This window comes from Lolium rigidum, chromosome 5 (assembly GCF_022539505.1).
Source record: "Lolium rigidum isolate FL_2022 chromosome 5, APGP_CSIRO_Lrig_0.1, whole genome shotgun sequence".
Taxonomy (NCBI): domain Eukaryota; kingdom Viridiplantae; phylum Streptophyta; class Magnoliopsida; order Poales; family Poaceae; genus Lolium; species Lolium rigidum.
In genome coordinates, this window is record NC_061512.1 from 181,626,545 (window position 1) to 181,640,348 (window position 13,804).

Consider the following 13,804-nt stretch of genomic DNA (forward strand, 5'->3'; position numbering starts at 1 on the left):
AATGTTCACAATTTCACATGTCAAAACAAAAATTCAGGAATTTATGTTCATGTATTTAAAAAACATATACATGGAAAGAATATCTAGAAAAAGAAAATTGTTCACATATAATAAAAATGTTCATGTTTCAAAAATAAATTTCCACGGGTGCCAATTTTTTTTCATGAATCACATACACAAAAAAATACTTTACCAAAAAGATTATTGTCAAGCAATTAGCAACAAAATAGTAAAATACTAAAAATGAGAATTCACCCATCTTTTAAAAATTCTCAACATTAAATGATCCTTCTATTTATCAAAAATCAAAGAAAAAATATAAACACAAAAATAGAATGAAGAGACAAGAAAAGAAAAATGAGAACAATACAAAAATAAAAATAGAAGTTAGTGAGCCGGCCTAGCCGAGCCCTTACACAGTTGCATGTTTCCCGTGATAAGCGACATACAGTAGATGCCGGTGTATGTGCTAGAATTATGAACAAGTGATGTCTTTCCATGCAAATTCTTCTGATTTATGCAATTTTGTTGAATATATATGAAAATTTAACCACGTTTGGATAAACTTTTATGTCGCTTGACATCACGTCTTGTATGTGGTGCCACCATTGGGTGCTAACGGGAAGGGGGAAGGTGTCGGTCCTTGTGGGGAATTGAGGTGTCCTACAAAAATAGCAAATATGATGTATCGTGTGCTACTTATGCATTTTGGCACTCCCTCCAAAACCTCACTATTGATGTCATTTTTTTCTGAAAATATTGGCATAAGTATAAAATTTATCAATCGTGTAAAAAATTAAAATCTAGATTCAAAATGCAACTTGACTAAAGGATAACTATGTCTATGAATTTAACCGAGATGTGAATTTTTCTTATTAATAATCGACTAATGAAGGTTATTCTTAATTTTCTAGATATAATCAATGTTTGTTTCCGGAATATATTTAGTATATCATAGTTTTCTATTTGTTTAGTAGTTAACTACAGAATATCAACTTAAAATATGAATATTGTGTCGAGCCACACGTAATTAATATGGGTTGAGCATGCAAATGTGGATGACAAAGAATGAGAGTAAGGTGAAGAGAGCCGACGGATTGGCTAGGAAGAGGAAGACAAGGGAGGGTGGAAGGGTGAGAGGCAACATGAAGATGAACTAGACTTGTGGCGATGATGACAATTCGGTGTCCGAGCTTGCACATGACACCCCCGACTTTTAATTTATTTCGGGGGTGCCTCCTCTGGGTTCCAATGGTGTCTCATCCTAGTGCATGATGGCTGAAGGAAAAATTGATACAAGGATCAACAAAAAGAGGACGGTCGACGTCCACACTTGGGAGAGTAGGAGAAGAAGAATGCCATTGAACACCAATCTATCTGGAAATCTAAAGGAATGCGTACCACGGGTTTTTTTTCCCTTTTTTCTGTTCATTTCTGTGGGGTTCTAAATTGAAATAGTGAAGACAAGTGAAATCGAAATGAAATCAAAAAGGAAAAGGTAGGAGAAACTCTTGGTTTAAAGGAAAGTGAGGAGATGGATCGAGTTTAGTCATTTTACTTTCTTTGATGATCTCATCTATTTGAATTTCCCGCAAGTGAATGATTTCTCATACAGAGATTGTCCTCTTGATCGCTATTTGATAAGATTTTCTTACTTAAAATATGGCACCAGCCTTTTTAATGAAGACGATGTCACTGCACGGAAGCTGCAAGGAATACTGAGGGACGTGTTGTATTCTCGTATCTAAGGCAAAAGTTGGATATTTAAGTTTAAATGGTTTCCTTGTATAATACTCTCTGATCCCACAAATTAAGGTGCACTTGAATTTTAAATGTTTTACCGTCAATATATACCAAAGTATATGTATAATACTTTTGTTCCATAGTTTCTATACTATAATTTTGAATCGTCATAACAAGTGAACAGATGTAAGCTTTGTTTTGAGGCTCATCAAAATGAAAAATCTAAGACTACTAAGACAATAAGAAAAATTAGAACGATTAAATTACTGCTCCCGAATATTCACCTGACTAATTAATTTCATATAACGTACTATATTTTTTTTTTTTGCCAAATAAGCCAGCAACATCGACGTTTTCCCAAAAGTATTCGTGGACCTCTTTCCGATGAAAAATCTTTTTTGTGTAATTCCAAATGTGAAGCAAGTCTCCGTATCTTATTGGTGAAACTGAATACTTGAAATTCAACAGAACCTTATTTTCTTCCTTTTCTAATTTAACCATAAATCCCAAAAATTTCTACCTCCTTTATTTTTATATATTTTTCTGATCATGAAAAATAAAAATTATGTCAGTTATTTTGAAGTTATTCTAATCTTGTACACACAAAAATTTGCAATTATTCATCTACTGCTGGAATTTGAATTTATTTTATCGATGCAAATTAGATTTGGATAGAAGAGTACATTCTTCGATATGTAAGGACGTAGGCTATGTATCGTATTATCCCAACATATAGTCCAAGAAAAATATTTGGTTATAAATTTTGTCAACTAAACATTACTTATATGTCATAAAAGTTATACCATTGGAAGCAACTTTTGAATGTGTATCCAATGGTATAACTTTTGTCACATATAATTCATATTTTTTTGACCAAATCTATGATCTAACTTTTTTGGACTACGTGTCGGCCTACCGTACATGTACGGAGGGAGTACTCCTACGGTTTTGTGTTAAAGTTAATATCAAAAATACATTTTGCATCTATATAATGGTTCTAACACTAATCGCAAAAAATTTGATTAGATTTCTGCCTTGTAGGATGGTGCTCATAAATGCAGACATTGCATGCAGCCCGATAATAGGCACCACATGTAACACGTTTAATTAGCCCAAAATGCGGAATCATTTCCACATAATTTATCATGCTATTTATTAATTGGCTGTATTTTCTTGGTAACTAAAATACTAGTATGAGTTTGTGGCCTTATACTCTCACCCTTTTCTAATGTAAGGCCACTATCAAAAAAATACAGTTCGCATCTACACAATGTCACTAACGCTAATCGGGAGAGAAATTGGTTAGATTTCTACCTTCTATGATGGTGCTCATTAATGCAAATGTTGCATGCAGCTAAGAGAAAGAGGCACCACGAACAACACGTTTAACTACCCCGAAACATAACAATATTTTTACATAATTAATCGTACTATTTATTAGTTAGCCTTATTTCTTGATACCTAAAATATAAGGCTAGCCATAGTGCTAGTATCTTAGCTAGTATCATGCATATTGGTCCCACAAAAATGCTGATGTGACAGCTAATTAAGGAGGAGAGATGATATTAGAGTACTAACATAGGTGGATACCTTATCATAGTGCATATTATGAGAAAAATTAATGCCAAACAAATCTTGTACACACATTTATATTGAGATTCTAAAAAGCAATAAATACATTCAACATAGTTATGATACTACTCTATAATACCATCGGAAATTCAACTCTTGGGTGCATATGCTCCCTCCACCTAAAAAACATATTTCTAATTGTTAAAAAAAATTAACAAAAAATTTCGTAGACAATCTATGTGCGTTCGTGCAGTTTCGCGAAAACCCGATATTTTTTTGTGATCGATCTAAAAAAGACAAAATAAGTCTCACAAAAGCCTGATTTTCAGCACTAAATTTTGTCTTTTTTATACAGCTCAAACTACAAGTTAATTTTTTATGAAAGACTTTGGTCGCACTTAGCATGTGAAGATGTATACATGAATTTTTCGTTTGAATTTTTTTAACATTTAAAAATGTATCAAAATCGTAGTTCAAATTAAAAAGAGCATATGCACCATACCATCCACTATAAAGATAGTATCATACACAAGTATCATATGCATGATACTACTATATGATACTTAGCACTATGTCCAGCCTAAGCTTGTGGCCTTGTATAGATAGAAAAGAAGGGAGTAAAACTTCACTTACGATCTGATAATTAATCGTACTATTTATTAGTTAGCCTTATTTTATGACGAAAGAGACTGTTTAGTAGTTATGCCAAGTCACGGGACAAAGGCTACTGGCAATTGGATCAACCAAACTTCTCAATATGTTTCCTTCATCACATACGACACAAAAACCTTTTGTCCAAGATTATTATTATAATCATTTCCATCTAATTAACAATGTTATCTGTTGACCACTGTCGACGCAAAATTAAGCTTTATAATCATGGAAAAGGCTACTTTATCTTAGATTAAGCACCACACCAACTAATTTAAGCTGATTAGTCCGCGCGTGTTGGATACAGCCAGCTTCCAGCTCATGCCTCATCATGCATGACAATACTGTGCATGCCACTCCATCACACGTATGCGCTTTACGGGCTAAAAATGGATACGGTAGCATATGGCACAGCTAGCAGTGGCGCAACGGCCGAGGCAAGAATCTTGCTCACGATAAGCTTGGCGCTATTATGAAGATGAATTTGTTAAGTTTTCTGTAGAGAACATGTGAGCCAACTGATTTCTTTATTCTTTTTCGAATGGTCCATCTGATTTCATTTGTGATTGGACATGATTGTATCGATCTAACTAAAGAAATTTTTTGCAGGAAGATATATATAGTATTTCCACCATTCCTAATAAAACTTTTTAATTTTCTTTAGATAGAAGTACTATATAGATATGTTTTAGCTATAGCTTCACTCATATATAAATGAAAGTTGCGAAACATTTTTAGGAAAGGAGAGAGTGTAATAATAAGCGAACAAATATATGTATGTATGACAAAACTCACATATATGTTTCCATGAAATTTATCATAACAACACGAGATCGAGGGAGGATCACATGTAAATAGGTACACAAAGAATACGAATTGGCCTAAAAATTACAAAAGATTGGACAAAATCAAAAAGAAAACTCCATTTAGGTACGTACTAATGAGCTATGCGCTAGATGATCACCCATACTACTCCCTTCAATATACACCACTCATTTATGTGTGTGACAAAGTATACACGCATACGTATTTATACGGTATGCCACACAAGCGGATTAGCTAGCTAGGGGTGTCGCCATGGCCTTCGCAGAGCTCCGACAGCGCCCTGAGGAGCTCGACCCTGGCGCGGAGCTGGGCGATGTAGTCGGCCGTGCGGAGGAGCAGCCGGTCGGCGGGCATGGCCGCCGTTCCGGGCACCAGCCGCCGCAGCTCCCGCACCTTCCGCCCCACCGCCGCGGACGACCGCCGGCGACGGTGGCTCGGGCACGGCGACCTCCTCGCCCTCCTCGCGATCTCCATAGCTCTGAAGCTGATCAACAGAACAATCAGCGAAATGCGCTAAGCTCTGCTTGCTACGCTTCGTGCGTACGTGACGATGATGGAGAGGGGCAGAGGGAGGGAGGAGGAATACCGGAGCTGGTGCGAGAATAAATAGAGGGCGGGAGGGGCCGTTCGGGGAGAGGAGTTTTCACGAGGGGGCTGGATGTGAAAGTGCGCGTGAGCTGTGTCGTGTCGCGTAGCGCTCTGGCGCGGGGCCCGCGCGTGGACGCCACGTCTTGTCGTGCACACGTGTCTGACAGCTTTCTGACCGCCCAAGGACCCCGGGGGATTTATTGGCGTCGATTTGGTTCTTCCGGTTCTGCCCCTTCTCTAGCCGTGCGTCGAGACAAATGCCTAAACGGCAGCAAATATAATAGTACGACACCATTTTTTTGTTTGAATTTCGTACTACGTACATATATAACAGCTTTCTGAGTACGATAAATTCCACGTTATTTATAGGGTTTGACATATACTACGTACATGTTACTATCAACAAAGGACATGTCGCTATGCCATTGAACTTGACTGAAGAAACGGAATGCTATGGATGGGAATGCAAAGGAAAATTTCAGTTACAAATTTAATAGTAGTAGTGCTAAAACAAAGAGAAAGTCTTGGTCTCGCCCCTCTCGCTCCCCCGGGGCGATGGGGCATCACCTCCGACCCCAAACTACACCCTCCCCCTCCATCTCCTCCCCGTCGCGGTCGTTGGCATGGGCCGTTGGGCGAAGCTCGGGTGGCGATGGCGGCGACGGAAGGTCTTCCCCGCGTGCTTGGAGGCGGGTCAGGGCCCCAACCCTCCCAGCGGCGATGCTCCCAGGGCGATGGAGGTCTAGCTCCGGCCGAGCGATGACGATACAACGACAGAGGTGTGGCTCAACGAGGCAGCGCGGTACGACCGGCGTCGGCAGGGTGGCGACGATCGAGCCCATTCGGCCTAGATCTGGGCCCTTAGGGCCCCATCTACATCGATGCGGGCGGTCCTATCTTGTGCATTGCGTGTTCTGCAAGTGTAGGTGATGGAGCTCGTGCAGGGGTTGGTGGCGACGACGGCCGGCCTGTTGCAGCGTGGCGATGGGCTTTATGGGCTTGATCTGGGCCAGGCCCGACACTCTTGGGACTAGTGTGCATCTGCAGGGGTTTTACGGTCCTTCTAGGCCTGGCTAGACCCAACTGGGACTAGTATTTTTGTGGTCACGTCCAATCGACTACCGCCGTTGGTGGTGGAGGTAGTCCCTCCCACTCGGCAGCGGTTCAACTAACCCCGAAGCAAGCTTCTGTTAGACTCTAGCTTGCATACCTTGTGACGGTAACCTCGGTGAGTCGATGACGGCGGCTTTGTGGCCGTCGTGGCGCATGTTCATGGACATCGAGCTTGTTGGTGGTGTCGAGGCCTCACCCTCGCGGGGCTCTTGTGCAACAGATAGTCTGGGGGTCGTAGATAGCGTTTTTTGTGAGAAATCCTTGTCGACTTGCTCAACACCGACACGATGCCATCCAAGGGTGGCTCTATTCCATCCTAGAGGGCGTCGTGGCTACCCTTCGCCCACTTCCCCCGTGTGCTGGGAGAAACCCAAGACCATATGGTTCGGGTAGCAGCATTGTCGCTTTCCTTCTTGAATGTGTTGCTTGGTATTTGACGAGTCGCTGCTGAGAGCATGGTGGTACTTCCAGAGGGTGCAACGGTTGCATGTCAACTTTGTTTAGTTGATCCGCATATGTCTCCATTTTCTTCTTCATTCTTTTCCATTTTGGGTGTTTGTTTGCTTCTGCCCCATCATTTTCTTCCCTTCTGAGACTGTTGTGGTTGCATCGTGTGGTTTCTATATTAAGATAGCGGGGCGAAAGTCTGTTTCGACAAGTGTTAAAACAAAGGCATATGATTGATGAATATGAAAATACGTGAGGGTGGGGTGCCAATTTTTTTTCCACTTTTTACAAAAACCACAAAAATGTGAGTGAGAAATGAACAAGTAGGTCGCACAACTCCCTATGCAGATTTGATTGTTCGAACCTCGCTTGCGCGACAACTACAACATCAAGACAAAAATAACATTTCCATGGTAAGAGTTCAAATTTGGAGTAATTGTTTGAAGCGAGTTTCCATTTTACATACTCCCTCCGGTCTTTTTTAATTGACTTGAATTTAGTACAAAGTTTTACTAAATCCGAGTCAATTAAAAGAGACCGGAGGGAGTACTTTTATTAAATGTGTGCAAAGTTTAAGATGAAATGAGCGAAATCAGCCTAATCGACCTTCAAGGAGAGTCCAAACGCAAACGGATAATCTTCGTCGGAACAGCTAAGTGTCGTATGCATGGTGCTACCATATTATTCAGTGACGGAGCCACGCTATAGCTGTGTAGTTAATTGACACAAGACACAAGTCCATGTAAGAAAATGACTATGTCGCATGCGGGATTAAAGCCTAGCGTCGAGATCGTAGTCACACCAGCTGCAAGCCACTATGCAAAGCTGAATCGTCAACTTAAAACGACATAACCGATACAGAACGTGTTTGCACGTGCGCGGCGGGGCGGTACTGGTAGGCGTGGCATGATGGCCGCCATCTTTAATCCAGTGATTGCCTAGCTATGAGGTGGAAGATTGGGGGACCATGGGGCCAGCCGCTCTCTCTATGTGTGCACGTAACATGGCTACATGCAAAGGCGGGAATACGTAGCTAGGGTGGTGCTCATGGGATGGTAGAGAAACGGGGTTGGGTTGGCCCGTTGTGGTTGGTGCACTCAATAACGGGAACGGTGCACATGCATGCACATGCACCATGATATGCTACTTCCCGCGCGCTGCTTGCTAAGCCACCCTGAACAATCTTGTCTTGGCGTTTTCTCTATCGGTCGATACTATTAGTCAGGTGATCACTCAGATCAAACTTCTCCTTTTGTGCGTCTGGAAAAGAGAGAATAGTTTTGCATTTACTTTGCGAAAAAATGTAGCATACTCATGTCAATATATAAGTTGTAACTTTTTTTTTTTCGTAAGTTCGTGTTCAAGAGCTCTGAAGTTAAGCGTGCTTATCTTGAAGCGATTTAAAAAATGGGTGACCGACCAGAAAGTTAGTCCCAGATACGCATGAGGGAGAACAAAGGAAATATACTAGTGTTGGTTGATGGGGCCATTCCAAAGATCCTATAGAGCTAGGAGGGGTAACAAGCCAGACCGGTGGGGTGGCTAGGGTGTTACATTTGCGACCGAGAACTTGCAACTACGTGTACGTAAAAAAAAGGACAGACCCAATACTAGAATCTTCCACATTAGGTGGGGTCTGCTAAAGGATTATAGAGTCCGGCCTTATCTCCGCAAGGTTCAATACATAGAATTCTTATACATGCTACGTTGAATACAAGATCTCTTGGCAAGAGTGGGCAGTACTTTACCATTGCGCCAGTCCTGTCCTTCAGCTTGGTGTATGTAACATCTTTTAAGAAAAAATAAGAAAAGAGGAGGCTCTGCAACTAAGTTAGAAGACCATCCTTTAGGGCATGTCACATCTCAGCGCCAGGGCCACTCTCCTCCAATTCAATTTCCGTAACAAACCAACGGCCAACCATATATGTATAGTACATTTAGGGTGAAAACCTAAGATCTTTGATTGATCGATGACAGTGCTTGTGCTCTGTTCCCTTCTTGAAGGCATCGCTTTTGAAGAGTCTGGAGTTCACGTGTTATCTTGGTGGTGGTTGTATTGTTGCTGTCAAGGCCGAAATACCGTAGCGGGACCTTTTATTTCTTAGTTTTCTTTTTTCTTTCTTGGATGTGTGCATCCGTACTGCCATTAGGGTGCAAAGGCTGAGTGTAATTGGTATCTCTCGATGTTAATATATTCCCCTTATCGAAAAATATATATGTATAGTACAAACCTAGCTAGCTTTGCTTATTAGGTCAAGCTGAGTCTGCGCATGTCCCTGATCATCGTTTCTAGATGAATGTAGCAAGGCTACACAGGATAATCGCGCGCATATGCAAGTGGCTATAGAGAGTTTGAAGATTTCTTCCAGCGACATACATAGGAGGAACCATAGCACACATCGTCGTCTTAAACGAAAAATCTATCTGTTTATTCTTTTCTTTTGCTTTTTTTCAGGAATACAATACCTCAGTAACTCAATTCTGGGAAGAAAATGCTATGGTTTTGACTGGCCTGTCCAACAATTTCTTTGAAACTCTACCATCGGATACTAGCAAGGTCGAGCATACATACCTTTGGAAAGATGAAGACAAATTCCCCCCAACAATGCTAATTTTCATATCCATCGGAAACAAATGTGGGTTCACAAGCTAATCCATATATTGGTAACGTCACACCTAACTACGAAAGGGAAACGACGAGTTAGCATACCCGTTGTTTATGATGAAGAAGTTGTAGAAAAGACTTGGAGCATAAAGGTTGCCAATAAACCCACATGATGCCGATAAGGGCGGTAATGAGGCACTCATGTCATCCACCTTGTGTGGAGAGGTCCAAACACCGGGAGGCGGTCTATGGTGGGGAGATGGTAGCGCCGACCCTACGTGTGTAGCTCGGGCCTAGCGGGTGGCAAGGTGAGGATGAAAGGTGTTGTAGCGCGTTGGTTAGCTTATAATTTTGGTAAAGGAGCATACATACTTAGGATGTGAGATTTGTTTGCCTCCTTATTTTTGTTGCATTTAGCTTTCAAGATGCATGAAAATCCATCCGAAGGCCATCATGTTTCGAACCGAGGCAATATATTTGACATCTTCATTAATTAAAAATAGTAGTTCAGAAGTTTTTAGGACGAGATGCCTAGGACACTTTCTAGGTCTTGAAACAAATGCCTACTTTCCCAAAATCTCTTTGCTCAAAATTGTTGCACAGACCGAGCTCCAAGACCTTGCCTCGTCTTTCATATTTGCGACGATGGTGTTGGCGGTGGTTTCCTGGTGAAGGAATACTCTAGGTTTCACTCCTTCTAAATTTCACACGAAAGAAACATAATCACGGAGACCATAGCCTTCCTTCCCCTTCAATTTCGAAGGTCAATCTCATCCACCATTTTTTTTAAATTTCCATCGTTAGCCCAAGAGATGGGGATAGTGTCATGGAAGCCACTCCATGCCAAAATCGCCGTCCAAATCCTATGGGTGAATCGAATACTCGAAGAGAAGATGGGGCGCAAATTTCTTGAACTTGATTGCAAATTTGAGAATTTGGCCATATATGATGATGGAAATCCAAATAAGACGGTAAAAACCTATGAATCCTCAACTTGTGCTTTTAGCTTTGTGGTATTTGTGCTCGTCCAAAGCTCATCGCTGTACTTGTAGTCTTGTACTGTAAGTAGGTAGCTAGTACTGTTGCGTACAATCATGCGCAAGCCAACAAATAATTCCAGATTTCCAGCTGCACACCACCAGCTCGCTGCTTAGCACGAACACTCGGCCGGCACACCACACTATACCATTGGGCCGGCGCGCGCGCCGGACGTTCGTACGTCTTGACGTACACATATACGCCAGATCATGCATCATGCCTGCATGTGATGGTGTAGGCTAACCAGATCACGTCTAACAAACTCGGGTCGTACGTCGGCCGCCCGACGCGTGACAAGTACGTGGGAGCTTACTACAATCAAGTACGACTGCTTAGTGACTTAACACCATTTAGAGCTCCATGTTTCTTTGAGCAGTTCGATTTCTCTATATAGAAAAACCTGCTGTTCGAAAAGCTGTATAGGCTAGACCAGGCTGTGAGACAATATTTTGCGCTCTCCCACGAGTGTACTGCAGGCCTTCTCGGGTTATCCGAAGGACGATTTGCAAAAAAAAAGAAAAAAAAGTCGCGCGTGGAGGCAGTCCACCGGAAAATTCCGCGCTCCACATTCACCCACGTATCGCGGCGGAACGAGTCGCTTCCCTTCGAAGAGGTCGGTCTTTTTCTAGAGTTTTCGAAAAAAAAGTTATCCGAAGAACTGGGGTGATCGATGAACACACTAACCAAATTTCGGCCCATCAAAAGCCGTCCAGCTTGTTAAAGCACACGGCTCGTCAAGCTGAACATGCACTACAGGAATGGCGCGATACGCCGAGGGTCTTTTATATGCCGACGGCCAAAAGTCGGGGCCCTCGGCGTATGGCCTGACCTGGCCAGCCTCCTCATCCGACCCTCGACGTAGCGCGTCCGTCGGCGTAGCGAGGTCTATGCCGAGGGCAGCCCTCGGCATATCTTTGGCCCTAGGCGTAGACAGGGCTACGCCGACGGCCACCCTCGGCGTAGCCATTTTTCAAATTTGTCCAATTTTGTAAAAATCATAACTAATTCATACGATGTCAGAAAAATGCGTATGAGGTGTCAAAATGTTCAGAAAAACATCATCTATCCGTTTATGTCAAAATCATGCATATTTGAATCATGTACAGTACCATGTTAATATAGAAACAATTCAATCACTTTCTTATATAAGGTTCCCGTTTTAGCAAGATGACAATTTAAACGAAGTCAAAAAATCTCGTGGAGCCGCATGGCATCATTTTATGTGTCCTAGTAACCACTCCAAAAGATGGAATTGGGATACGCCAATTATTTTGGAGTACCCTTCACAACAGGGCTATCATGTCCGGAGTTCTATGGCTTTTAGGGCAAATGAGTAGGAAACGGCCCGTGCCACCACATAGTTTGTCGGAACGAGGCCATATTTGGCACGTGCGTGGTCCCTGGGATGGGAAGCAAGGCCCCGGAAGCGGATTTCCAATCCGACCCATGGGTGATGGTCTTTTCATTTTCGGGGTGCCAAAACGGGTTTTTTTTTGTGAAGCAGCTACATGGGACGCATTTTAGTATTGTGCGAGACCTCCGCGTAGTGGTAGGACACCGCCTCTGCACCATACATCACATGTCATATGTACACGCTAGCTACCTGGGAATCCCTGCGGCTTCCTGCGGTGTCCCGCCAAATCCGCTGGAAAGTGACCGGATTTGAACTAGGGATACACTTTCCGTCGCTCAATAAATTCCGGGAAAAATGTTTTTAGGTCTATGACATATCACTTTATGTGCAATTTTTTTACCGTTTAGCGTGATGGTAAACGCGGGCACCAGCGCGCCCGGTACGGCCATACCGCATCTCCGTGGGGGCCCGTTTTGGCCAAATGGCAATTTAAACGAAGTTAGAAAATCCCGCGGAGCCGCATGGCGTCATTTTATGTGTCCTAGTAACCACTCCAAAAGTCAGAATTAGGATACGACAATTATTTTGGAAAACCCTTCACAAACAGGGCTATCACGTCCGGAGTTCTATGGCTTTTAGGGCAAATGAGTAGGAAACGGCCCGTGACACCACATATTTTGTCGGAACGAGGCCATATTTCGCACGTGCGTGGTCCCTGGGATGGGAAGCAAGGTCCCGGGATCGGATTTTCAATCCGACCCATGGGTGATGTTTTTTTTCATTTTCGGGGTGCCAAAACGGTTTTTTTGTGTGAAGCAGCTACATGGGACGCATTTTAGTATTACGCGAGACCTCCGCGTAGTGGTAGGACACCGCCTCCGCACCATATATCACATGCCATATGTACGCGCTAGCTATCTGGGAATCCCTGCGGCTTCCTGCGGTGTCCCGCCGAATCCGCTGGAAAGTGACCGGATTTGAACTAGGGCTACACTTTCCGTCGCTCAATAAATTCCGGGAAAAATGTTTTTAGGTCTATAACATATCACTTTATATGCAAATTTTTTTCCGTTTAGCGTGATGGTAAACGGGTGCACCAGCGCTCCCGGTACGGCCTTACCGCATCGTGGGGGCCCGTTTTGGCCAAATGGCAATTTACACGAAGTCAGAAAATCCCGCGGAGCCGCATGACGTCATTTTATGTGTCCTAGTAACCAATCCAAAAGTCGGAATTAGGATACGACAATTATTTTGGAAAACCCTTCACAAAAAGGGCTATCACGTCCGGAGTTCTATGGCTTTTAGGAAAAATGAGTACCAAACGGCCCGTGACACCGCATAGTTTGTCCGAACAAGGCCATTTTGGCACGTGCGTGGTCCCTAGGATGGGAAGCAAGGCCCCGGGAGCGTATTTCCAATCCGACCCATGGGCGATGGTTTTTTCATTTTCGAGGTGCTAAAACATTTTTTTCTGAAGCAGCTACATGGGGCGCATTTTAGTATTGCACGAGACCTCAGCGTAGTGGTAGGACACCGTCTCCGCACCATATATCACATGCCATATGTACGCGCTAGCTATCTGGGAATCCCTGCGGCTTCCTGTGGTGTCCCGCCGAATTCGCTGGAAACTGACCGAATTTGAACTAGGGTACACTTTCCATCGCTCAATAAATTCCGAAAAAATGGTTTTAGGTCTATAACACATCACTTTATGTGCTAATTTTTATCCGTTTAGCGTGTTGGCGAACGGTGCACCAGCCCGCCCGATACGGCCATTTCGCATCTCCCGAGGGGGGCGTTTTGGCCATATGGTAAATTGGGCGTCATATTTGGATTCCTCTTATTTTTAGGTTCAAATGATGATATGG